This window comes from Oxyura jamaicensis, chromosome 8, assembly GCF_011077185.1.
Source record: "Oxyura jamaicensis isolate SHBP4307 breed ruddy duck chromosome 8, BPBGC_Ojam_1.0, whole genome shotgun sequence".
Taxonomy (NCBI): Eukaryota; Metazoa; Chordata; class Aves; order Anseriformes; family Anatidae; genus Oxyura; species Oxyura jamaicensis.
The window spans coordinates 3,611,580-3,639,509 of record NC_048900.1 but is presented as its reverse complement, the minus strand read 5'-3'; the positions used below and the strand labels follow the sequence as shown (position 1 = coordinate 3,639,509).

The window sequence follows — 27,930 nt, the reverse complement described above, 5'->3', positions numbered from 1 at the left end:
CTGGCATTATCTATATCTTGGGTTTCCGAAAGATTTTGGTTTGATACAGACAGGATGCTTAGCGTATAATATAGCATAAACTTCATGCTTAGACCTCACTGCTGCCAGCAAGCAGCCATACAATGGCTCTGACTCATGAGACAAGAACCTTTCTTAATCTAAAGGGAAGCAAGTGAAAGTAGGCATCACAGCCTGTGCAGTACTTATGTGGTGCATACCACAGTGCTGAGATCACTCAAAATAAATCCTCTTTTCTAGTTCTCCACCAAGTTGGATGAGTGCTCTGTGACCCTTTCCTAATGCCCTGCCTCTATCCAGAGGTGGTCTTCTGGAGTAACGCTACTCAAACAGCCAGCTGGTCTCTTCAGCAACCTAACTAGACACAGAAGATCTGTGGGAGAGGTGCTCTCTTTCCCTAACATGCAAAGTACAAACAGCTTGCTCTTGGCATTAGCAAGCTAGAATCAATATACTTCTCAGCATGAAATCTTGATTGCCAACAATTTAAATGACTGAACAGTCAATGAAATAACACTATGCAAGTGTAGCAACGATGCATCTGTACTTAGGTATGTTCTGCTTTATACGTGCTAAATGTGTAGGATGGTAATTTCTAAACCACAGGTATCAAAAGAGAATTTCTAAATGTGTATTGAAAGGCTGAAAATCAATTTCCTCTTACCAAGGACGTGTACTCCAAAATTAATATCAAATTACTATTTGATATCAATATGTACTAGCTCAAACTACATATTCACATTCCACTGCAAATACCGAATATATCCACCCCACATCTTTTCAGTTCATAGCTTGTCCTCCCTCCTCCACTATCCTTCAAAAGAGGACACATTCGTATTACACCTCAGATGGTGAAGAACAATTTGAGTATTCTTCTTCCAGTGGTAGCACCATCATAAACAGGTTCTTACATTTTATCACTTATTTTCATCCTAGTTCTGCTTTATGTAAGTACAACTGTTTGTGAGATTATATTGCAAGCCAACCAAGATGGCTCTTGAGAAATAAGGGTACTTTTTGACCTCATGTAGTTTCCTACCAATTCAATAAAGATTTCTTTGAATAATTATATTGACCCAGGGGACAAAGACAGAAAGAAGGACTAAATACATTGGAACTGCCACTGAAATCAACTGTTGTCGAAGTACGATTCTAGATCTGCTGATGGCCATCTGCGCAAGGCAATTAATTTAAATTCTCTGTGGAAATACAATTTAGGTATGCTAAGGAATAAACTCTACTCAAGACAATATTGCACTCCTGGGTATCAGTGATCTCTGGCAATTTGTACAATTGATTTGTGGGTAACAAGCAGAGCAGGGCATGCTCAATGACCCTTTGGATAAACATGAATATGCCCTTTTAAATTTATCTGAAACAACACATGCCCCTGTTCCACTCTGCTGAGTCTTAACAGTGAAGAAAAATCACTTTCAAAGGATATGGAGAGATCTCTACAAGTGATTTGCACAGGTCTTGAGATATTGATCAGTGCTGAGCAACCTACGCTTCTGTCATTAAGTAGACCTGGAAGAAGAGAGACATAGTAAAGAGGTAACATCAATGCTCTTACAAATAAATGAGACTGCATAAATGAGATGAAACTGAGTAATGCAGTAGTCTGCATGTCTTCTCTGACAACAGCAGTAGTACTAGCAAGCAGCTCCCCACCACCTCCTTTACCAAGGAAGAGGGTAGATTTGATTAGATATTTGGAAGAAATTCTTTACTGTGAACAGGTTGCCCAAAGAAGCTGTGGATACTCCATCCCTGGAAGCGTTCAAGGCTGGGTTGGATGGGGCCATGAGCGACCTGGTCTGGTGGGCAGTGTCCCTGCCCATGGCAGAGGACTGGAACTGGATGATCTCTAATGTCCCTCCCAGTCCAAACCATTCTACGGTTCTAGGATTCTATGACTCTAAATACATCCTTTGTAAAGACAGGTGCACCAAAAACTGATTCCTACCAATGGTTTTTCTTTTGACAAACACAACCCTTGCAGGTCCCAGTTTTTGACTACCTAGCATTAGCAGACAGTAAGGCAAAGGCATCAAGACTAAACCGTGATGTAGCATTTTCCCCCAAACTACAAAACATAGAAGTAGACATTACGGAGCACAGAGCAGTTCCTTCCAGGTATATAACCACAGCTATGTGTGCATTTATTTTAATGGAGTACGCTGAAAACTTTAAAGAATCCTGTGCTTATGTATACTTACATCTACAAAGTTCCAGCACATGTGATGCCAAAATCATTGCTTTCTAATGCTTTCTTAATTAATTGTCATGCCAGCAAAGATGAGTACTACTGCAGGATCATGGCCTCAACATGAGTTCATTTGCAGGTAGTGACCTATGTCCTCACCTCTTCAAAGCTTGACTTACCACATTTTAGAGCAGTTCAAAATAAGAAGCCAGGTTTAAGATTACACGCTGTCATGTCCATAAAAACCTACATATGCCTAAATAGCTTTTAGTCCTCTGGTACTGGCTGTATTCTTACTGAACGCACAACATCCTTGTGATCCTCCAGGATGCTTTGTTGCAGTCCTTCTCAGTGGGAACATCAGCTATCCCACAGCTTACCATTTTTTCAATACCCTTCAGAGCACAGCACATCCTTAGTTTTTCCATGAAAGTGTAAAGCATTTTTATTGCAGAGTTCAGTTTACTTCCTCTTTGAAAGCAGGTCCTACTTGGGACTCAGTCATTTATCACACAGGTGTTCTTTGGTTGCATTTTGCTTTGCTTTTTTTGATTGTATTTTTGGGGGCTTGGGTTTTTTTGTTCATTTGTTTTTTAACCTTTCTGGGCACCCACTTATTCATAGGCTCATGATTAATAAAGTATAAGGTTACAGACAAACAGTTTCAAGATCTCTCCTCCCTAAATCTGCAGCAAGAGGTATGCTCTGGACTGGAAAATGCTTCACTGGTATTGTTGCTATGGCAAAGCTTAATAGGAGTTTAGAGACTGGGCATGCAGCCAAGAAGAGGATGGGGAGGGCTGACACATGACATTTCCCCCTTTGTTCTTTTCATACAATTTGCTTTCTGCAGCTCTTCTCAAGAGCATAAGAAATGGTTCAGCTTCAATTATCTCCACAGGAGCTTCATTTTTCTTCCCTTTTTTTTGTTGTTTTGCTCATAGAGGACAGTCAGAACTCTTGTGTCTTAGATTTTCCTCAACTCCCAGTGAAATACACACATGTTCATAGTAAATAATTCCTACAAGGATTGTTATCACCTGTGCTGTTGATTTCTCCTCTATTAAAAGAAACTAGACAGGAAATTGGGAACAAATCCAAAGCCTTCCTTTAAATTCTAGTTTTACTTGAAAGCAGAAAGAGTGGCATTTTCTGAAAAAGGTACCAGTTTATTGTAAAAGGCAGATTTCTGTTCAACGCTGTAAACAGAGCTTACAAAACTTATCATTTACTGTATCACTGCTTACGTCACATCATCTTCAACCAGTGTTGGGCAAGGCTTGTATAATCTGATTCTGTAATTGCATTCTCTTAGCCTTGGACTTCAACAAACTGCACAATCAAATTCAAAGAACATCCTTTTAAATATGAGAGACTGTTGCTTGTCAAAAAAAAATATAGAAATGTATTTGTATATAGAAAAGCACGGCGGGACACAAGCCCAGTACAGGTTTATGAATATTTCAACTATGAAAGGGAAAAGAAGATAAAAGGACACTAGATGACCTTAGAAACATCTCAGTAAGTTCAGGATGCACTGTTTTCTATAGCAGTGGTATTGTTGAGATCAAGGGGTTATGCCAGATTTATGCACTTCATCAGCAGAGCACCATGAGACCAGTGCAACAAAAGTATCTCACATCCTGCAACCTGTGTTGACTACAGAAATTGAACACCCTGTAAACTTTGCTGCTACAGAAATTAATAATTTACTCTCGAGAAATTAAGTGCTGAAATGAGTTCGTTTGCACGTATCTATGTCTAATTCCTTCAGACATATGTTCATAGTGCTATCTAAAAAGAGAGAAGGATAATACTAAGAAAGAGTAGAGTATAACAGGAATAACAGGGCCAGCAAAAACTGGCCTCTTCCAGGTGCAAAGGTCTTGACTCTGGAGCCTAAATCACAACAAGCAGATGAACACTGAGTTCATCGATCCGCACCAGGCTCTCACAGGGAGATACACAATGCACCGCAACTATGATGTGACCACCGGTGCTACACATTTTTAGCAAATGGAGTGCCTGTGCCCCAAATGTGCTGGCCTTCCTCAGTCAGCTTAACACCTACAGGGGGACCTCGATATGCCTGGAAATAACACCAGAGCTCAGGCATTGTGTAGACGGAGGTGCATGGAAATCTTACTTTGCTGACCACTTGGTACAGTCCTGCTCTGCATGCTACAACTGAGGTCAGGTTCCTCTACAGCCTTCTGGCCCCAGAGAACCCCAGCAGAGTTGTAGCAGTCACTTGAGCACAGCCTGCAGCATTTCGCATCTTCTGCATTGTTTTTGAATCCCATTGACCTGAAGCCACCATTCGAGAAAGCTTCCCTGCCTAGGGCAGAAATGATGCCTGAGGTTAAACACACATCAAACTCTACAAAAAAGTAGTCAAAGCCTCAGTCTGCTACAACAGAGCACAAACTGGACTGAGAACCTGGCATCTGTAATAAAGGTACATCTTTACTATTCCAAAACATGTGATTTCAGAAAACCATTTCAAAGATACTGATGTTTCCACTTCAAGATTACTTTCAAACTAAACTTCACTGTCTCCCAGTCAATTACAAAAGGAACAACTTCATGGCAGAAAGGAAAGGTTTGAGCTGTTCCACTGTCACCTGCACTCACAGTAACCAGCTGTGAGCCTAGCCTTCAAAACCCTTTAAGTCCATAGGATGCACCTCTCAGCAGAGTTTGCAGCCCTTTGAGAAGTATCCTAAAATTCTGAAATGTTCTAAATAAACTCATGCCCTGAACAAAACAGTATCAGTAGAAAGAAAAGCAATCCGTAGGCTACTGCACAGTAGATAAATATTTAAAGCAGATTCAGGTGACCAATCCTTTGAAGCAGTGGGAGCTATCAATGACAATATTAAATTAGGAGAAACAGAAACATGAGGTATTCACGAACTTCAGCTTATACAGAAGGACTGATAAACATTTGCTACCCTTAGTCACAAGGAGAGCCATTTTCCTGGTCATGAAAATAACTATCCACTCGGGCAAAAGCAGCTGTAAGCACACTAGAAAGGAAGGAGTGACTGATACGCAGATAGGCTTTTCTGATGAGATCAGTAGCACTTCAAGGCTTAATAATATTTTAATGAGAATGGTAACAGACCTCTGTTAGAATGACAATGTGGGTTGCTTTGAGTAAAGCACCATAAATCTGATGGCTTTATGAACATAACAAAACCACATAATGAAACACAGCTATATAGAAGGGGGTGTGATTGCTGCAATCCATTTAGCCATCTGACCAGCAAAAGGTCAATGTAATTAACAGCTTAAAGACATGTGATGGAAGAGTAGAGACCAGACTCTATAAGAAAGAGAGTCTAAATCAAGAAAATAAAGTACTTTGATTCCAGAGACAGTCCCAATAATATCTTCCTGAAAGAGATCCATTTCCATAATAAAATCCTGTAGCAAAGGCTACTATGCCCCTTTAACAGATGTTTCAGTAATTCAAAACACAAAGGATATTGAGTTAAGACATATTTCTAGGACATTAGACAGTACTTATGGAGCTTAGTCACACACACACCTACATTTGATCAGACACCAAAACCCACTCAAGAAGTGACTAAAAAGCCAGCCTTCCTACCCATTCTTTTCTGGGTTGCTAACTTGAAAAACATCACTTGCATTTTTAGTATACAATTAAAACTAATCTACATTGCATATAGTTGGGAAAAACATCACAACAAATGCTGAAAAATATGCAGCATTAAAGCATTTCTAACAAAATGGATTTGGAATTGCTATAGGCCAAGATAAAATAATCCTTTGGGTTACAAACTCACATACCCGAAACTACAAGGATATGTCAGAGGTTTCCAAACTGGCAATGATTTATGGAGAGCTGTTCAAATCATGGTCACAATTTCTCTGCTTTTTCTACCTGCAGGAAAGTCCTGCTCCCAAATATTTGACAGGCTTTCTGTCTTGGACATCTCAGACATAAGGTGTGTTGATAGGAAACCTGGCACCTAACTGATGCATCTGGCCTCCTGCACATTGCTATCAAGCACAGCATATTGAGTTCAGCAGTGCTTGAGAACTGCTGCTGGATTGAAAATCCCAACATTAACACCATGTATATGCTGGAAGCATCCAAACAGGTAGGACCCCAGACACCTAGAAACTTTAAGCAAAGCCATGACATCTTTAAAACCTTCCCAGGGAGAAAAAGCAAGCGTATCCATGAAAATCCTGGTGTATGGCAGCTCTAAGTTAAATGAAAACATACATAATGAATTATATCCGTCATAGCAGCAGCTGCCAGAAGGGATGTCTCCTACCTGTTAAACTGAAGGCTCACGGTGTTAAAAAAAATCTGGGAGCATATGACTTGCTGCCCCACAATGTTCAGCGCAGGTACAGCTCTGAATTGCACTGCTCAGCAAGGCAGTAAGGTACAGTCCCCCGGGGACAAGAGATGTCACTGACCTGGCAGGCTGCTGGAGATGCAGAAGGAAATGCTCAGAAGCAACGCTTGTTCTTTTTTCTCTTTTGGAAGGATTGCATCTATCAAATCCAGGAAGGCAGCATCCTGGGAACAATCCTGAAGCTTCTGACAAGCATGTCAGAGACCAAGCTCCAATGGAAGAAAAAAAACACGCTGCTGAGTAATCACAAGAACCAATATCTAGTAGGGATTTTCTTAATAAAAATAAATAAATAAATAAAAGTAGTACTGAAAAGATTAGGCTGCTAAAGTTTATTTCTTTCTTGGTAGAAATCTATATAGTTTTGCTGAACTCAACACAAGCGCAGAATTTCTCTGGCTGAAGATCTAAACATAACTTGGACATCAGTAGGCAAGTTCTGTAAAATTCAGTTATATTTCTATACAAATCTGTATGCTTATTTCCTACTAGCTTCTACAGAAATTCATCTACAACACCCTAGAGAGTGACTAAGAACCTCTTCCAGAGGATTTTTGATCCACCCACAGGCAGAAACACTTTTCTCAAATGCTCTGATACTTTTTAAGAAGTAAAATAATAAAAGCTACAAAGTCAGATCTGCTTCATAAGAAGTTTTTGCCAACCCGACAAGGCAAGTAGGAATAACCTGTATTCTAAACAGCTAAGCCTGTAAACTCCTCTTTGTTACCTACACAAGAAAAATAAGAACTCAAAATGCAGCTAGGTGACAAAATACAGCATTCTCAGTGTGCAGTTGGCATTTAGACCTATTTAAAATGTAGCGAGCACTTATAATTGAGGATTGATCCTGTCCCATTCTACTTCCAAACTATTGCCTAAAGTGTTAGTTACCTGCTACAGCATCAAAGTCTTAACAACGTCATACAACTGAGCATTGCCCCGTTACTAGGGTGCTTACCAGTTCTGTTACACTGCCCACTTCCACAGCAGTGGCAAGTGATGGACATATGCACTTTTACTGAACAGACCTGCAGAGTGCATCCACAGGCTTTGTTTCTAAAATCCTTCCTTCTGAAATAGCATAAACTCTATTTTATAGACTGCTCATGGCAACTATTTATTTAAATACCTGTACTAAATGAGCCATTATATGACAAGCAAAGTTTCCAGAAATTCTTAGGAAAGCAGGAGAAAAACATAACCTTTGTTAAGAGATGGGGGAATCTTTTTTCCTAAAGAAGTCACAACTTTGAAGATACCATAGGAAACATTTACTACCCTATGTGCCTACCAACTACAGCTCCTAATTTATTTATAGGACCAACACAATTCTACCACCTTCTAGGAAGCTTTCCTGACTTCATCAACATTGAAAAGAAAATTCAGCTGCCTAAATACATGCATGTAGCATCATTTTGGATGACCAAAATCATCCCAGGCTTGTACAGTTACTTTTGCAGAATATATTACTACTACTCAGTGCAGCATGCTTTGGAACTCACAGCAGAGTCACTGCAAATATAACTGATCATTATTGTTTTGCTTTTTGGGACATAGGTGTAAGCAAAAGAATCTTAGCCCTTCAGAAAGCTGCCATAGTCTGTAATAATCACTTTCACAATCTAATTCAGATTTCACAGAAAACATCTACCCCACTGACAGCTCTAACCTACTTGTTCTGAGGCTTCGACTTGAGAGGTGGCAAGAACTGAACTACAATCCAAACTGAAGGATGCATGCAAGAATTTTAAGGCATACATAGGTAAAATTCTTGAATGAGAAATACATGGGCTCCCATATCCTGCAACTGTTAATGATGAAATATCTGCCACTTTACCAAGGAAACTCAGCTAGTTAAAGCACCACAGCAGAACAATTGTCTGGTAAAACAGGTTTAACTTCAGCTAGCATCTCTGTAATTAAGTAAGCAGACATTCATTTCAAAAAATTCTTAAATTATAATTTTCTCACTTGGATCTGTATGGTTCAATATGCAGTCATTTTCTCACTGAATTAAATATACAGTAGTATAACAAATGATTGCTGTGTTTAAATTGTAATCGAGTATTTCTCTCCCAGTGTTCCTTCCTGTAATACGCATAGCATGTAATGGTTTACTTCTGAAAGCCAACATACTGGAGGTATCAGCCACCCTCAAATTACTTCTCACATCCAGTTGTGTAGAAAACCTGCCCATTAGGGCACAAGGGAAGGAATAAACCAGTAGGCCAGTCAGCTTTTCTACAATTTCCTTAGCTTCAAGATAAGATACTCCACTACAGACATCTTATCAAAGCCTTTTAAAACCTCTACCTTCAAACTTTCAGACTTCTTGTCATCTCAGACTTGTAGTTTATCAGATGATATCACAGGAACGACAGACAGCTGCCCCACCAGTCCCAGCCTGCTCGAGTGCACGCATCCTGAGCCAAGGACAGCCACTGCTTTGTAACCTTTCCCACAGCAGCTGGAAGCAACTGCACCTGCACAAATGCACACACTCACAGCTGAAGGAAGGAAACAGACTGTCAAAGCCCACTGACCGGATCACTGACAAACTGTTTTGGAACTGCCTAATACCAGGCTGGTAACAAGCGATTTCATTTACCGCAAAGATTATTAATTCCACTTTAGGAAAGCAAAAATCTGCCCTGCAGTAAGAGTGAGGCACGGGAAAACTGGATCTATGGGGGCAATAGAAACCTTTACATGGGAGAATCTAGGCACATTGTAGATGTTCATAGATATAGTCTAGACCAGAATTTCTCAGTTTACAGCTCACAGGCTACATGTGATTTGCAAAGTAATTTGGCCTACTAGCATACCAAGCTACTAAACTACTGCAGGATTAAGCAGCGCTAACCCAACCTTCCCCACCTCCACCCCCAAAAATTGCCCTTCTCAGAAATCACACAATAGCGAAACTTTTTCACCACACAATAAACCTCTAAAATACTTCATCAAAATGGTGAACGTTGAGGGTGGGGAGGGAAGACACCACCAACACAGCCACAACATTGAAAAGCAGAAGTTTCCACTAGTAACCACATTTAGGAGCCCAATCCTGTACTTCTTAGATGACTACCAATATTAAAAAAAAAAAAAAAAGAAGCCAGGTGGAGAACTCCTAGACAAACAGTCTAAAAGCTAGCTGTTAAAAATCTGTTCAGTAGTGACCAGCATGCTACAAGAGGATTTACAAGAGCTGGGATGGTTGGCAAGTGGTGCATTAACTAAAAATAGATTCTTTATTAATATTCATAAAATAATTTGAACAGCTCTATTCCCTAAGTAACAACCCTCACGATGAAAAGCTTTTGTCTCCTATTCACAGCATAATGAAAATGAAATATTGTATCTCAGTGCTGTTCTGAATAGGCAGCCAGCACTATTGTACTGAACAGATGACATACTTGCACATTTGGAGAAGGACTATTAGCAGACAAACCATTGAGAGACCTCTTGACACCAGTAACAGAGTACTGACACATTTTGCTTTCCATTTCCTCCCCATTTCTGTTTGACCTATTTAGTAGTTGTGAAAACATTCAGCAAAAGTTCTCAAGTTGTTCCACAACTTGCATTCTCTTATATATCTTTCCATGCTCTTCAGTTACTTTTATCATTTAATTAAAAGTTACGGCTTTGCACCACGAGAAAAATCTTAGCTTTGGGGTCACAGAAATGGCCTGTCTAGCAAACATGTTTGCAGGTTATAGGAAACATCAGCAGTGATTCCTGAATGAGCACTGTGATATGAAATGGGTGCTGGAAACAGGGAAGTCGTGTCATCTTCCACCCCCCCCCCCCCCCGCCAAAGTTATTTTATTGACAACAATGGCTGTTGAAATGAACAGCTAAGTCAATAAGCACACTGTCAAAGCAGCACAAGTCCTCTGGCATATGGTATTCCTACAGCCTTGGAAACAGTCAACCCACTGTTTAGAGCAGCTACCCACTAACTCTGTAATAAACAAACAAGCTGTTATTGGTTCTTGCCTGTAACTGCTTGAGGCACTACTAATTGTCACATTTTTTAAAATGCACTATAAATTGTTTCTTAACATCTTCACACAGAAGTCAGTCTCCTACAGAAAGCTCCAGAAAAGAGATTTTTAAACATTTCACAAGCAATATTTTTCTAAAAATAATGCTTCCTTCTTGTGCAAGTAACCCAAACAGGCCTCATATTCTGAGAAGGGAAACAGAAGATAGCAGCATGCCCTTCTTCCTTCACAACATATGCAAGCACCAACACAATCAATCTTGAGACTATTTCAGTGACAACAGCATATGCCCAAACCACATCAAAAAGACAATACACCTCTTCCAAGAATTGTCATACACACTTGGCATGTGTGCCTGTCTCTAGAAATACATGAAAACAAGGGTCACTTTCTAGTATCGCAGCCAACTCAGCTATGATTCAAAGAGTTTACTGAGGTTAAAGACAGGAATATATCGTTTGCATACATCCCCATTTAATTTCACTCAATTACCTCTCAACACAACTCAGGCAGATTATCAGCCACAATATTCTCTTCAGACAGTATTTTAAGTTTTCTGCTTATAAAATTATAGTAGACTGCTAGCTGTAATGATCTAGAATCACCTCTACCACTACACAGTAGAATCTGAAGTACAGCTTCAGTGTGTACCTGTAGGCTGACTGTTGCTCCACAGTTGCATTGACACAGTCAAGAGAAATCCATTTCCAGTTGCTCATATCCAAAGCCAACATCACAACTCTGCAGCACTTCATATTCAGCTGGATTCAGGCCATAACGTGGCTTTCCTTACCCTGTGGGATAAAAAATAGAACCCTTTCAGAAAAACATCAGTACGGGGACATACCAAGCTACTGCTAATGGAGTGGCTGAAAGGGGTCACAGAAAGGAGGCCCTGCAGATAAAAGAACTGAAGGACACTTACAAGACAGCCAAAAACAAATCAAAACAAGATAGACTTCTGGCAGTAATGAAGCTACTTGTCAATATTAGAGAGACAGAGAGAAACCTCTCCCAGCTGAGATGCATGGTACATAGGTCACTGAGGAGAGACACTCGAACTGACAGAAGGGAGATCAACTGCTACTCCAGTTCCCTGAGAAACAAAAGCCAGTCTGAACTCCAGGAAACATTTTGGGTACATTTTCTGGAGACTGCAAGTTTCCTCGCACATTGTGTGGAGCATTTCATAGCACTGCACCTACCACAGTAAAGAACACAGGCCACAGCGCTTCATCCCAGCTTTTTAACAAGGGGCTTTCAGGTGAAACAATACATTAAGAGGCCAGAGAAATTCTACTGGGAGAACATGATATAGTATTGATTTGCATTCACTTGAGAATTCACAACAGCTGAGAGTTTCAGTGTGGCAGGAGCTGGAGGGTGAGAACAGTTAACCCCTTCTATTCAAAACATTTATGGCAAAACTGTATTTTACCATATTTACCAAAGAAAAAATGGAATTTTACAGAACAGTGTTTTATAATGATGGTAAGATTATCTGGCAGAACTGCCCTGTCATTTGCTCTAGACTACATAGCTATGCCTTTCTGAACCTCACAGGAAATATTCTGCCAATTGAATTTCTTCTCTATATCTTTGGTTTTGTTTGTGGACATCTAAAAAAAATCTTTTCAGCTTCCTGTCCAGAAAAGAAACAATAAATCCTTCAAAAATAGGTACTTACTCTATTATCACTGTTGTTAACATAACTGAGACCAAATCCGTTCTGTCCTTGTGGCCCACTTAACAAGACCCTCCTCCCTTCTACCCATCTCATAGCCAGACTGCCCTGAACAGCCGCAAGCAAGAGACTGAAGATCGTAAATTGCAACAACTCCTGTCAACAAAACTACAGAAAACATACTAATAGCTTTAGCATGTTTCTGTGTGTGTACACATATACACACACGAATGGAGGGTGCAAAGGTGCAACTGTTTCTCGTTAAGAGGTGCAAGTGTTTGAATCAAGTCCTACAAAACTCTGACTTTCCGAAGATGGGGCTGAAGTTATCAAACCTGAAGTAAAAGAAGGAAATTGAGATTTGAGAGCTACCAAATTTGAGATTTTGAGAGCTACCAAATACTCCATACCATCCTAGACGTTCATTAACCATTTTTACAATTCTGGTGAAATATTAAACAAATAGAATTTTAATTATTTAAATTTTAATAATTTAAATAATGTGCACAGAAATAAGTTGCTTTTAATGAAATATTTCATGAAATGACATGGGAAAACACCCATTAACTCACAAGGTTGTATCTCCATCATCTTTGCAAATTTAATAGAATTGTGACAATAAGTGAATAGAGTATAAAATCTGAAGTCAAAAGTCCAATAAATTCATAAACACATAAGCTCTTCCTCACAGAAAATAGCTCATGTACCAAGTGTGAAAAAAATATATATATAATAGTTTCATAATGTTTTTATGAAAAATAAATATTATTGATGCTTTCATGAAACACTGCTGACATTTTCATTACATAACTTCATAAAGCATTAAATATATGTTTACACACACCATAGCTTCAGCTCCAGAAGTGACTAAAATCAGCTATTTTCCTCAGTGAGTGTCCTTGGTTACTGTAACTTTGAAAACGCTCTCTCAGCATCTGCTTACAGTCCTAATTCTTGTCATGGGCCACAGCTGGATTTCCCCAAGCTCCCAACCCCCCCGTGTGACTCAGCCATTGGATACTCAGACATTTTCTTTCTGCAATCCAAATGGACAGCTAGAGCTCAAGACAAGGGATGGATTACATGAGAAGAGTCCCCTGGAATAGCAGGGCCGACAAATATCTGTACCTCCAGCAGCCAGGCCCAACCCATAATAAGACTGCTTTCTAACCATGCTTGATCCCAGCATCATGAGCCTTCCTTGGCAAAGGACCAGGAGATACATTGAGGAGGAAGTTAGGCAGTAAAAGAAAAGTCAAAGCTGCAGCTTAGCTGACTGGCACGATGCAGCTGGGAGTAATTAAATGGCTTCTCTGGTTAACAGGCCTGACAACCCACCAGAGGAGCAGGGGCTCCCCAACACTATCCACACAAGTCAGCCAGCCTGTTCTGCTGCAACAGGAGGAGCAGGTGTCAGGGCTGTGCCAGTCCCCAGCACCGGGACAAGTTCTGTCAGCAATCTTGTACCGGGTGCCCGCAGCGAGGTGCTGGCAGCGGGTGCCGCAGGGGCAGCCTCTGTGAGGGCACGGCCGGTTCTGGATGGTTCCACAGCGGGCCCACCACAGAGCAAAGCTGAGCCCAGCAACCCAGCTGGGGGTGCCTCTGTGGAAATATTCAAAAAAAAAAAAAAAAAGGAGGGGGGGAAAATGCTGCACTGATGGTGATGAGGGAAGAAAAAAAGTGTGAGGAAAAAGCACTGTGACCGGCAAGGTCAGAGATGGAAGGGAGGAGGTGCTCCAGCCACTGGAGCAGAGACCCCCACGCAGCCCACAGAGAGGACCACAGCAGAGGAGACATCCACAACACAGCCCATGGTAGACCCCATGCGAGGGCAGGGTGATGCTCCCTGAGGGGTGATAGCGCATGGAAAGGACCCCTTGTTGGACAAGGGAAAAAAGTGTGAGGCACAACGGGTGACAGAGAGGACAACAACTGACCACAAGTACTCTGCCCCCTACACCATACAGGAGTGTTGTTTTATTTCTCAAAATCCAAATCTATTTTAACTGGCAATAAATTAATATTCCTTAAGTTCAGTCATCTTTTCCCCATAATGTTAGCTGGTAAGTGATCTCCTGGTCTTTATCTCCATCTACAAGTTTTTTCATGCAATTTGTCAACCTTGTCCTGTTAAGGAGGGGTAGTGAGTGAGCATCTCTGGGGGCATTTGGCTGCAGTACAAGGTCAAACCACTGCACATCTCCAGCAATGTATCTTGATGATCTGAAACTCTATAAACCACTGCTGGTTTGCAGTAGTTTTGTGAGAAAAATCTCAATTTTCTTCAGACAGGATCTTCTGTGAGGCTTATTTTATTCATGATTGCAATGGTGGGCATCCTGTCAATCAGGAGCTCATTTTAGTAAACAGCTCATAACCTTTTATTCCCTAATACCCGACGCCTGATCACCTCCCCTGTTTCCTCATTGGCTGAGTACTACAGGTTCACAAGCTACTCGACACTCCTCTATACCATATACGTACAATTTTTCTTTTTTTCAACCCTTTAATTTCTCCTTTCTTATGTTTTGAGAACTTGTGATCTTTGTTTTACTGTTCCCACACTGCTCATCCTGTTTTTTCTCAAGCTTCTGCCTTATTTTGGAACAGTGAGGCCTTCTCCTGTCCACTTCCCTACTTAGCGTTTCTCCTTGTTATGACTACACAGCTACCTTGGAATAAAGAAAAATAATTCTCTACTGCAAAAACACAACTTCGTTTCTCACAGGTTTTTTTGTTTGTTTTGTTGGTTTTTTGTTTGTTTGTTTTTTGTTTTGTTTTGTTTTTTAAAAAAGCCCCCAATGCTATTTGATGCTTGTTTCACAAATCCAGGTGGGGGGTGAAGGGCACAGCAGGATAACTCCACCTGTCTCAATCTCCTGTTATTGTGATGGTGAAACAATGGCCAGGGCTGGTGTGTAGCACTGGGCTTGCCTTGAAATTCCAGAGGTAGTTACACCTTTGCAAGTACACATCCAGAAGTCTCTGTATCTCCTTGGATTTGCTTTGGCCAACCTCACATCCCACTGTTTCAGTCATGCTAAAAACAGAACCGGTGAGTCAATCATAAAGACAAAGCTGGTGCCTGAGCAATAACAAAAAAATCTGGATTTTATCATTATCTTTTTTTTTTCCATTTTATTTGTGGAAATACAGTGTACAGGTGACTGCAATAGCACAAGGTGGAGAGGCATCATGCAATACACAAAGATCAGTAGGAGGCTAAGACACCATAGAATGCCAGTTAAGAACAACATGTACTGAACAGAGATGAAGCAGCAATGGAAGCCCACACTTCTTTCCATCATGCATAGACAAGGCACAGGACTGCATTCATAAATAACATTTCAGAAAGTTAAGACAAATTTATTACATTGAGGGCAGTTCTGGCTGAATTGGTTTATCAAATTAGAATGTTCTTTAAGCCAACAAAAAAAAAAAAGGATTTAAAGAAAAATTAAAAGTTTAATTCAAAAAGGAATATATTGCTCTAACTACAACCATACCTAGAACTAGTATCAAAACAGCGCCTCAAGAAATAGGTAACTATACATACATTGCTCCTGACTAAAGCCTGTGTGATCCAGTGTAAAAATAGATATCAGGAAAGCAAGTCTACAGCCTTTTCACAGATTATGAGTTTCTCCTGAGAAAGTCCTCTGTCACAAAAATCTGAACCAATTAAAAAATGATAAGAGAAATGGTGAATACATGTAAACACTCACTGCAAATAAAGACAAACAATTATAACAGAGTGATCACTGAAAAGCCCTCACACATGGGGAATTATCCTGACACATGGAGATGCTTTGTGTTAGTCTACTCAGCTAAGCCTTTAAGTCAAATTATGCTTGCATTTGTTCCAGTGTTTATTCATGTTCTATGCACTGACCCTTTCCTAAAATTTAAACTTTTCTTGAAAACAGAAGTAAGTCTAATACAACCCAGTTACTTCCACCTCAGCCATGGGCAAAGAGAGCTTGCTTGCTTCACTTGAAGTCATTCTCATTTATCTTTGCATTCCCATCAGCCCTCAGAGAGGCTCATGGGGCAGCCCCTGGCAAGTTATTCAATCTTTCGTTTTCCCTATGCCAACTTTTTAAAGGTTCCCTCTGATCTTAGCTGCAAATCTAGGACTGCTAACAGTCACCAGATTACAGAAGCTACAAAAATAAATCACGAGCTTTTTAATTGCTTCATTGTCCTCCAGGACCTTCAGCATTTCCTGGAATGTATCTTCTCATGGCCCGTTTCAGATGGAGTTAGTTTGCTAGTTCCCATCCTGTTCAATAAAACCCAGAAGTCTAGCAGAAAGTTGCTGAGTAAACTTCGGCGTACTTATTAAAAATATTTACATGCATTCCGCTTTCACTCTTTTTGTCACAAATATGCCTTCACCAACTGAACTAACACCTCTTCCAGCACCTTGATAACAAAGCATAGAATCATTAAGGTTGGAAAAGACCTTATTTCTAGTAAATATGTTTTCATGTGCAAACCAACTAGATAAGTAATTGGAAACACTAGATCTACAGACATAAAGGTAGGAGTCCAAACTGAGGGGGGATGGAAGGACTCAGCGGGGCAGGGCGGTGGGTTACAGCAGGGCCAGTCCCACAGTACCCAACAAGGAGAGCAGTGCAGCTCAGAAGACGGCATCTAGATTCAACCACAAGCCCCAGTCATCATGCATGTTAGTGGTGACAAGGTAGGTCCACAGTCAAGCTAGGCAGTCAATTCATATCTCAGCAGCTTAAATAAATTATCATAAATAGGCAGGTGATGGGAGGCATCAGGTGAGGCTGGTCAGGGCCATTAAGGCCTATCGGTTCCTCAGGGCACCTGACAGAAGGCTCCTTTCTAACAGGACAGTTTTCTGTTGGACTTGTTCTACACGACTGCTCAATGTGTCATACAAATCAGGTGATGATAAGCTCTAAATTGCCCTTTGTTAGATTCCAGATACATTAATAACAGCTGATAGCCTAAGGATCTCTTATGGCTTAATTCTACAACTTTTCTTCATGCACATATTCAACTGTAAGATGTGGAGAAAATGCATCTTTCTAGGATAGCAGAAACATCCATTAAAATTCTTTTTAAATCAACACTTAAAAAAGCTTACAGTGTGGGGGGCTACAAACTTGACTCAATTAGATTGTGGTGACAGAATGTCCAGACCTTTCATATCAAAGACAGATGGAGTAAGGGGAAAAATAGGGTGGACAAACACTACAAACACTATAGCAACCCAAAACGACCTGCACTGCAGCTGTTACAAGAGAACAGGTCAGGGAGTTAGAACAAAATAGAGCCCAGCTGCTATTTCCATGACAAGTGGGAAAGGTTGTTCCACTTCTAATGCAACCTGACAAAATAACAAAACTGAGCTTCTCTTGGAAGAAGGAAAGGAAGAACTTAGTAACCGGTGAATTTCTTTTCTAGAAGACATTCAGAATGCAGTTAAGATTGTGCTCGTGTATGATTATAAAGGGGAAAAAAAGAAAACACAAATCTCAACGGAAGGAGAATCTCTCAGTTCCTCAGACAATTAGATCTCTGCAAAGGGAATTGCTTTACAGCAATGTGAAAGCCAATGTCCTTACTGGAACACACCTCTCACGTATGTTCAAGTGACTCAGGTTGTTCTTCCATCCTAGAAATTTCTCCATTACTCTGTTTTTCCTTGTAGTTGTTGGGCTTAGCTGTCAGCAGTTTATTTTCAACTATTTTATGTTAAATTGAAAAAAAAAAAAAAAAAAAAAAGACAAATGTGACATAGCCACTATTCAATACACAGTGATCTCTGCCCTGTTTCTAGCAAAGCACACATTTATACCAGTGACTGAAGCAATCTCACTGGGGCCAGAGAAGAAAGGTCACGTTCTTATTAAGTCTTGCATGTTTCCTCAACCCTGCTGTTGGATCCTTTCAGAGAAACAGCAAACAATGAACTACCACAGCAAAGAAAGAAAGGAAGAATATTTTCAATACCTCATCCAAGTGTCTCCTAGCACGAAAAACCTGTCTTTAAACCCTTGCATAATTTGATTCAGTTTGAGCATAATATAGTCTGGCCTTTCCAACACCTTTTAAAATTAATTTTCTTCCTGTTTTCTACTTTTTCATCTCCACAGTGGACAAACCTAGTAAACACTAGGAGGGAACAGTCTAATCTATACAAGCATTAGCACTGCTCAGCATTTTAGATTTGTAGAGTCTGGAGCAATTAACTCAGAGTAACAGTTTACTTCACAGTGTTTTGGAAATGACAGAGTATGCAGACAGTTTCATAGCTCATCAGTTTTAGAACATTTTATAAAGAAGGGCTTGTAATTTAAGATCAGTTATGACCTAAATCATATATGATTTTCTAATGAAGTCAATTGATGAAATAATCTTTAGAGCATATTTTTAGTTCCCAGTTAGGAAGCCAGTAGTAAATCTAAAATTTCTAAAGCATTTCCAACAGTTCTTTCTTTACTGCTTTTATCTTATTACTGAAGGCATATTTTTATTTAGCCACAAAATACTTTTGTCTGAAAGTGCTATCTATCACAAATGGAAGAAAAATTGTTTTGGATGGATGTTTACGTCAGTTTTCTGCAAATATATAGTATTTGGTGAACATTTTTTTTTATTATTTTAATTTCCTATATCCCTTTTTAATAGGCAGTATTTATTACCAGCACAGTTCTGACTGAAAACAGCGTTTATTTTTCTTTTAATTCCACACATATTATTGGGTAGTTGTATTTTAACTTGACAGTTCCCATATCTTGACTTAGCACAAAGCAACCAAATTGTCTGCACGCAAAATTCAACATAATGTCATTCCAGTTTTAACACAGTCAGAGGACAGATATAACAAATGTCTCAAGGATATTCTGAGCAGCGGTAAACAGAAGATAACAGCGCATGAACAAAGCTATTACTTCCCCGTTCCCCCCTAATTTGATTTTAAAATGAAAATAGAATAGTTACTGTATAAATATTTTGTCATTCTCAGAACTGAAAGCGTTAAGACAATAGCAGGTATTTCTCAAAAACCATGCTAGGAATATGTTGTTCACGTCAGTTTATGTTCAAAACCATCGTATACTCAAATTCTCACTTCAGGATTTTATGAGTATGAGTGCCATTCAACAGCATTTGTTTGCATGCACAAAGGACCCACAAAGTCTCTATTTGTATCTTTTAGAGCATGCCCTGCAATATGGTGATCCCATTTAACACCAACAGAGCAAGGGATGTTAAGCCTCTGTGACAAATCAAAAAATGGGTTCCTCAACAATGCAGACCTGTGCTATGGCTTAAACAGCCACATCTGTTGCAGGGATTAAAATCACCCTCCAGCAGTAGTTACACAACATTTGGCTGTGAAATGCTGAGTAACATCAGGAGAAAGTCTCTGTTGAAAAATGTGATGTGGCAGTGCTTGGAAGGTGGTGGGCTGGGGGAGTGAGATGCTCAGTGTAAGTTGCACACCCTTGAATTGCTAGCTGCTGCAAGCTTCAGAAGGGAGGGCTTCACGTCCCGTTTCCATTCCCTGAGAAGAGTTCTGCTGGAACACTTAATTTGCACTTATGAGTAGATGCACTGAGCCCACCAGAGCTCTGTGTGACCTTCTAGAATGTCAGGTGGAAGAAAAGAAAATAGGAAAAAGCTAAAAAACAGCAAAGATAAATGACATTTATTTTAAGTTAAAAAGTGCGGGGGGGCCGGGGGCGGGGGGGGACATGGATAAAATCTGCAGCTTTTGCCCCTTGGTCTCCAGATTAACTTAACAGAGTTACTGAATAAAAGTTGTAAGGCAAAGACGTGCTAGTAGGAAACAGCCAACAAGGATTATGAGAATTATGGATGATGAAATCCCACACCCCATTCATGTGGTTTCAAGTTTCTCAACAAATCCAAGCCGGGGGGACTTCACTGGGATTTTATCAAGAGTTCACATACTTTTAAAAAGACCAGAGGATCCATTCTAATGGGCTGTTCCTTCAGTCCTATGGAATGAATTATCTATGTACACTTGGTCACCTTCTAAAGAGATGCCCTTACAAACTAGGCATTCCTTCTGCTATTTGCCTATGGAAAGCAAGGTTTGGCAACATGGAAGAGAAGAGGTGCTTTGATTCATGTCTCTTCATCACTTTTTTCCTGTTTGTAGAAAGGTTTGCTATGCTATTGTATAAGCATAGCAGATTAGTTTTTTGACAAGATGCAACTTCATGGAGAGAGAAGCCTAAAACTCAGTTAAAGTTTAGCTTCCTTTTAGAACCCCTTAGTTTTACATCAGTCCTAAACAATACTTCTAAACGGACTTGATGAAGAAACTGTGCCATATGACTTTCTATTCTCATCAAAACTTAAAGCCAAGGCAGGAAGAAAGGAGACTTTCCTTGAACACTCCACCCAGTAAAAGAGTACCTAAAACTGTATACAAGTCTTTTCTTCTTTATGTAGTCAGTGCAAATGTGAAGTGATTACGCTTCCTAAGAGCAGCCCAGATTGATGCTGTGATGTGGTCAGAGAGAGACCAACCCAGCAATCAAAAGAGAAAGCAGTGTTTTTCAAAACCACTGAAAGTTTCACTTTTTTGACTATTCTTCTGTCTTTCTAAAGAATTAACATTCTGTATATCTGCATACTGCACACTTCATAGGCCTTTACCACTGGACACAAGACTCCCATCATCTATTCTTGCTGTTGATGCAACTCTATTGCAAAAAAAGTCATGTAAACATGAAAACAATTACTTTGTTATGAAGAAGACCTCACCATCTGCATGACAGTTGAAGAACTTCTTACCTAAAGATGGGATGTGCTATGCCATGATGAGCTCTGACTACAGGAAGTTCTAGGGTTGCAAAACTCACTTGCCCCATATTGCGAAAGAATTAGGGGAAATTTATATGTTTCACTTGCAAAACAATACTAATGCAATAATAAGGCAAGATGGAAGAAGTTTCAGAATTCATCCAGTAATTTTTTGCAGAGTCTGAGAGTACCATTATAAGAGAAAAATTCCTGGAGACAGGAATAAGACATAGGAGAACCTGAGATCCCCGACATAATGAATGCACTGCTATTTCCTGGGTGAGTGCTTTGGGGAAGAGATGCTTATGGGGGTTCTAACCTGCTGGCAGACAGATGGCTGACTTCCACAGAGCACTAATGTAGAGGAGGTAAGGGGCACTGCTCCTTATAAAAATGTGCTTTTGGTTTGGTTCATGTATAGTCAGATGCCACGAACTCCACAGTGAGGAAAGTCACACCTCCTACAGCACTGAGGATTCAGTAGAATCCCTTGAGGTGCAGCCTTACATTTCAAGCAGAGATTTTGTTTCAAATGTATTTATGAGCATAAGACTAAATATACCACAGGGCATGTACAGGGGATGTACAGCTCAGTGACTCTCCACCAGGCTTAGACTGCAGCTAAGGCTTGCTTTAATCTGTGTCGTATCGCAGCAGGCTCCAAGGGACCATGTACCACTCAAGCACAAACAGAAAGAATGAACAGGCTACAGGCTTCTCTGTGCCTCTTCCTTGTCTCTCAGATCATGAGTTGAGCTGTAAACTCCAAAGGCATTCCCAAAATATGGCAGTGACTTTATCAGACTGGCTCAAATCCTGAACTGTCAGTTCAGATCCAGCTGGGTCATTATTAATTTATTAAGTAACAAAGAGTATGTCAAAAGTGCTAGTGGGTGCTGCAGCAGACGTCCAAGTCATGCTGTTAATTACTAACACTATTTGTGGCAGAGAGAAATTGCAACAAGATCCCCTAGGCAAACCTCGGGAAGGTGCTGCTGGGTAGCAGAATTTGCCCTATCCCCATACACACTGGCTTGCAAAATGTCTCAGTGTCACGCACCAGTCATGAGCAGGAAACATTTTGTCAAGGAAAGTTGAATTACTTTCATATAAAAAACAAGCAGTTCACATTTTCTGTAGCTGCAAGTAATTTTGATTAGGAAAAAGCAGCCTCCCCCTCTAATGCTTGCATAATTAAATAATCTCACTGTTCTTCCTTCTTCTTGCTTATGATTTTCCATTGTAATCCATTAAGCATTATGGCATTAGAAGGGATTTGACACACTAGATTTAATCAACAGTACTCATACATCAGCATTTGTGCTCAGAGAACTACACATTAAACAGTGTTTTTTGTGAATTATCTGACCTTTACCTCTCAAGTCTACACCTCCTAATTACAACTTTCCTTGTTTTGACATAATACATAGGCAAGGTCAAATCCTGCCACAGCTCTTGCAAATGTCCTCAAGAGGCTTACAGAAATGGCCTATCTGCTTGTACAAACCTTGACTGCAAATGTATTTGGATTATCTACATATTTTGTATTCATGAGGTTTACAGTTCTAGGTTGCAGCCAGGAAAATTGCTTTGATTTTTTTTTAAGTCCCTGAGCAGAAAGGAAATGAAAAAGTGTCATATGCTTACTACCAGACATAGTTCTTTAAACTCCAGCTACATTTCCCCTGACAACTCCTTTTCTATCAATCCTCCCCTCTTGGAATATCCCCCTGAAATTTCCTGACACAGTAGCAAAGGGCGTCTTCTAGCTGACAACTTTTAAAAATGAATTCTACCAAAGAACATTTGTTTCTTCTCTTGTACCTAAAAGCAGTTGGACGTCATTCTTGGGTCAGAGACAGACAAATGATGCGAATAAATGGTCTTCAAATTCAAGCACATAATTATTTTGAAACAGAACAGGTACATTTATCTAACTGTAACCTTAAAGTCCGGATACTGAACTCAGTTCTCATCTCACAGTCATCGGGGCTGTAGGAGCTGACCATATGTCTCATATTGACAAACAATACGTTTTTCCACTTAAATCAATACGGACTCAAATCAATACGGTAGGGCTTCATGGAGTTTGTATCACAGATTTATCTCTACAAAATTGTACCTAAAGATGCAGCCTTTAACTCCATTTTTAATAGGACACTCAGGCTCTGGAGTATTTTGAGTCGCAGAGGTCTCCTGGAGCAATTAGAGTAACATGTAAAGCCTGTAACATTGCTGGTTTGCTCGTGGAATCTGAGCACTACTGAAGTAAATGGAAATACTTCAACTGCTTTGAATGGGTCTGGACCACTCTTCAGGAGTTCAACAAAAAGAAAAAGACTAGCATCCCCAGCATGCATAACTGCTGTTTGTCCTCCTTCCCAGAAAATCTGGCCAGAGGCAGAGATGAAAAAGCAAACTCCAATCTCACTGGCTGGTGCTTTACTCACTACGCCTTATGTCTGTCACCCTCCTACCTCACCTGCCCTTCACATGCCCAAGCTGTGACCACACGCCCTGCTCCAGATCTTTGTCAGGAAAACAGCAAAATGGTATTGGAAGTTAAGAATGTTTCTCTTCTTATACTGTGATTCAGCTCCTCCTTTCTCATTTCCAGGTAGTTGAACTTCAGCTGGGACAAGAGAAGATAGGTTTACTACAGGAGCCTGCAAGGCTATTTTTCTTCAAATATATATATATATATATCCAGGAGAGACTTCATCTGAGAGAGACTTTGATTAAGAATACTGAAATCCCCATCCTTCTTTCATTTTGTGTCTTCATTTCATATTCCAGGTCTAAATACCTGATCTGAATTTTGGTAGGATGTTAGCATGACTTTGGGGCTCCCTGAGGACCAAGGGGGCATTTCAAAACTGAACCATCACTACTTCTGGAATACTAATGTCTTTTCCTTTGTGTATTCCAGTCCATTTGCTAATTATATCCACCATTATGAGGTGCAAAATCCAGAACATAATGTGGAGTACTCTTGGCACATTTTGCTTAAGAAAATATCACATATGCTGGAGTCAAACTCGCACTCTGCTGGAATTTTAACTGCATTTCCTCCCTGAAAAGTCTCCAGTAGCATTATCCTCTTGGTTCATTTTGGTCTGCTGTGACTTACATTGCTTAACTAATCATATTTTAATAAAAGAGAGTGCTTGTTTAAAAAATAGTAAAGGGAAGCTCTTACCTTAATTTAGTTTACAATTTGGAAGCGTGAATATACAGTACAGCAAAAGAGCTGAAGCAAAATAGGTGAAAAAGGAGGACTTCTTTTCATAAACACAGTTGTGTGTCCACAGCACACAGTACTAGCAACTGGTTAAGGACAACAGGCTGCTCAACATCATCCTGGATACGATTCATTCCCTCTGAAACTTAAAATCTCAATAGACAATGCAGAACAAAATATTCTCTCCTGCTGCCAACTATTAGTATTTTGATCCTGTTAGGCAATCAAGGAAGATTTTTCTAAAGCTGTAATAACAGGCAGGTGAGAAATACGTTTATTCTGGATGGAGAGTGAAAAATGAAGGTAAATGTAGCCACGTCCACTGACTGCTGTTGCAAGCTGCAAGCTGCCTGTCTGTTCTCTAGGCGTTTACAAGGAACTTGGCACCTACAAAGAGTCCACAAAAGGCTACCATTCTGGCAGCTCCAAGAACTAGATTTAGAGGAGGCGCCTGAAGGACAGCGAGCCCACACTATCAGCACACAGCAGCACCGCCACTCATCCTGCCAGCCCGTGTACAGGACTGCCAGGAATTCCCTGCAGGCTGCTGTCACTGCTTTGGTGCTCAGAGCTGACAGAGACAGAGAAGGCATCAAGGGACAACCAGAAATGCTGAGTTTTGAAAGATGAGGAAGAAAGAAATAGCGAGGATCAAGGGTACCAGATAAGATGTTGGAAGGATAAGACTACCTGGAACTTGACCATTAAATAATAGTTGTTAAAAGCAGCAAGATGTTGGAAGGATAAGACTACCTGGAACTTGACCATTAAATAATAGTTGTTAAAAGCAGCAAAGTGCAAAGTTGGTGAAGTGAGACTGCCAAAGAAATGATCTGTGGAGATCTGGGAGGAACTGAGGAATGGGATATATAAGGTGTTCTCAAAAATGTGGAAGCAAAAGCCTAGCAGGATGTGAGAAAAGTGTGAAAATTCATTCTTAGTCCAAAGTAATTTCTTTTACTGCAATTTGTGAGCATGTTTAATGCTGATAGAAATATCAAACCTTTTATTTTTTTCCTTTTAGAAAAACTGTATTCTGCATTGTAGCCTCCTTGTAACTCTCTGGGAAGCATTTGAACAAGACAAACCAACACCATAGGCCACTTCCCAGCAGAGCAAGTGAACTCATAGCTCCTTATGCACTGGGTAGGTTCCTGACAGACCTTGAGCGACCTAACCTGAAGCTTGTCCAGGCATCTCTGTGCTGCACTGCAGTCAAAGTTTTTTCCTACAGCATTAGCAGAACCAAAGTCTGAGGAATATGAACCTTTACGGGCACCTGTATACCTTCAAATCCAGAAGACTTGCCATCATCCCACTAATCTGTTATCCAGGCTACTGTACTTCATAGAACTGATTTTGGGGAGATGAAAAAGCTATTTGTTGTCATAGAAACTGTATGCCTTTGTGCTGCTGTGCAGCCTGATATGTGAGGATATTATTGTCTGGCCCTTTTCCAGGCATCCAGATTGAGAAATGCTAAAATGCTTTTAAAAAAGCCCCTGAAATTTTGCCAAACAACCAGATCTACAATTTCCACAAACATATTCAAATATTTACTAATTGTTGTGCATAAATTTGAAAAGCCCTGGAAACAGGAATACAGGGAATACTGCTGGGACAAAAAAAAAAATTGTTTGCCCCCAGAATACAAGCAAGCAATGTGGATACTGTTAGGCTATAGGAAATGTCCAATAGCCTGTAATCAGTTATGAAGCCACAATTAAAACATCAGCCAACTGTCTTCAGTTCCCACCACTTAGCTGAGGCTAATATTTTAAAATCCTATAGTTAGTGACGTAATTAGGGTTAACACCACAAAAGACGATATCCCAAAGGCTTAACAGCTGGCAAAGAACATCACCACCCAAGAGGAAAGTAAGGTACTTATGACTTTTCCTTTATATTCTTTATAATTCAAGAATAACAATAAATTATTAAGCAGAATGTGTGGTAGTGATCAAACCTCCTAACGATCCAGCCAAACCATTGTGTTGCCCTAATGGCTCCAGGGGAAAACAGGTTTACACCTGAGTTACAATTCATAGCCTACAGAAATGTGAAGCAATCGGAAGTGTTTAAGATGGTCTCATTTAGTTTTGACAATATATATATATATATATTTTTTTTTTTTACAGGAACATCTTTTTTTTTTCCACTTATATTTTTTCCTATATTCATCCTCCACTCCCAGAACAATATTTCTTGGTTGTGACAGAGCGGAGAGGTAATTCTGAAGGTATTATTAATTCATAGAAAAGGCAGATTTTTTAACTATTTGATTTGGTAAAAGAACAAGCCTGACTACGATAGATTATGACAAAGTTTAGATGCATGCTGGCCCTGTGTGAAGAAAAAAAGCAGTTTAGATTATAAAGGTGACCTATTAATCCATCTGCATTGAAACTCCCTTCTCTTATCACAACAGTCCAATTTTCTCTCCATCTGTTCCAAATAATTCAAAACACCATCCCATTTAGCATATAGAAATCACCAATCCGTGGCTGGAAGCCAGACAAAATGATCCAAACAGCCTTATTTGTCCTGTGTGAAGAAAAAGAAATAGCCCTGTGGCTTGCAAACGGCCTGTCTCTGTCATGCAGGCAACTGGAATTCATCTATGAGTTAATGTTCAACTGTTTTATTGGCCCATAAAAAATATTCTTTACTTACTGAAGGAATCTGCTTCTATTCTAGAATGTATCTTACTCTTCTCCTACCTCCACCGAAACAGTCAGAATGCCTCAAGAACTGTAAACATGCCATTCTTCAACCTTTAGCTCTCTCCAGCCATGAAGCTGGGTGGACAAGGCACTAAACTGAGCTGTGAGGGAAGTAAAGCAAATCTGCTGGAGGAGCAGCTCAGGTGGGAGTGCTCTTCTTACATTTAGAGTCCAATTTCTCCTTGGACAGCAGCCTAAGGATGCAGCCAGCCAAATGGCTGCCTCCTGTGCCAGATCCAGCATCCCTCCTATATTCCAGCTTCCTTTTGAGGGTTTAGGCCTTTCATATTCAACTTAATTGCCAGCTCTAGGAGCAATTTAATGCAATGCAGGAGGGCATAAGCCACTGGGAAAAGAATAGCATGTGAAAGACAAAATTGTCAGTAAAGGGCTAGTAATTTACACTGTAATTGTTCTTGTATTATGTGTATAATTACTTGAAATGGAACAGCAGGATAAAAGAAAAAAGCTGCCATTTTCTAGATTCTTATGACTTCATTGACTATTCAGACTGATGCCACTTGTTGGAACTCAACAAAAGATGGGAACTGAGAAGCCCGTGGTGATTCCATTTCTCACCTAAGGACAGAGTGCAATCACACCGTGACTTTTACCCGCAGTTCCCTTCAATAGCAATCCTGTGTGACCACCAGCTGTGGAAAATCCAGCCCAGGCCCTTTTTCTTCTATATACTGAATAAATATTTTTTAAAGACAAAGGGACTTTGATTACATTTACCACTTTTATCCCAAGAGGAAAATCATGACTTTCAAAGCCTATCAGTTTGGGCAATACACTTTATCAACAAGATAATCCATTTGTTGTCAAGGT

General features: G+C 40.1%; 1 long non-coding RNA gene across 1 annotated transcript in view; it reads right to left on the bottom strand.

Moving 5' to 3' along the window:
- LOC118170852 overlaps positions 1-27,930 on the bottom strand; it is a 49,148-nt gene that overhangs the window by 11,046 nt on the left and 10,172 nt on the right. Inside the window, exon 3 of the long non-coding RNA XR_004752894.1 lies at positions 11,283-11,425. This is a non-coding gene — a long non-coding RNA (uncharacterized LOC118170852). The remainder of the gene's footprint in view (positions 1-11,282; positions 11,426-27,930) is intronic.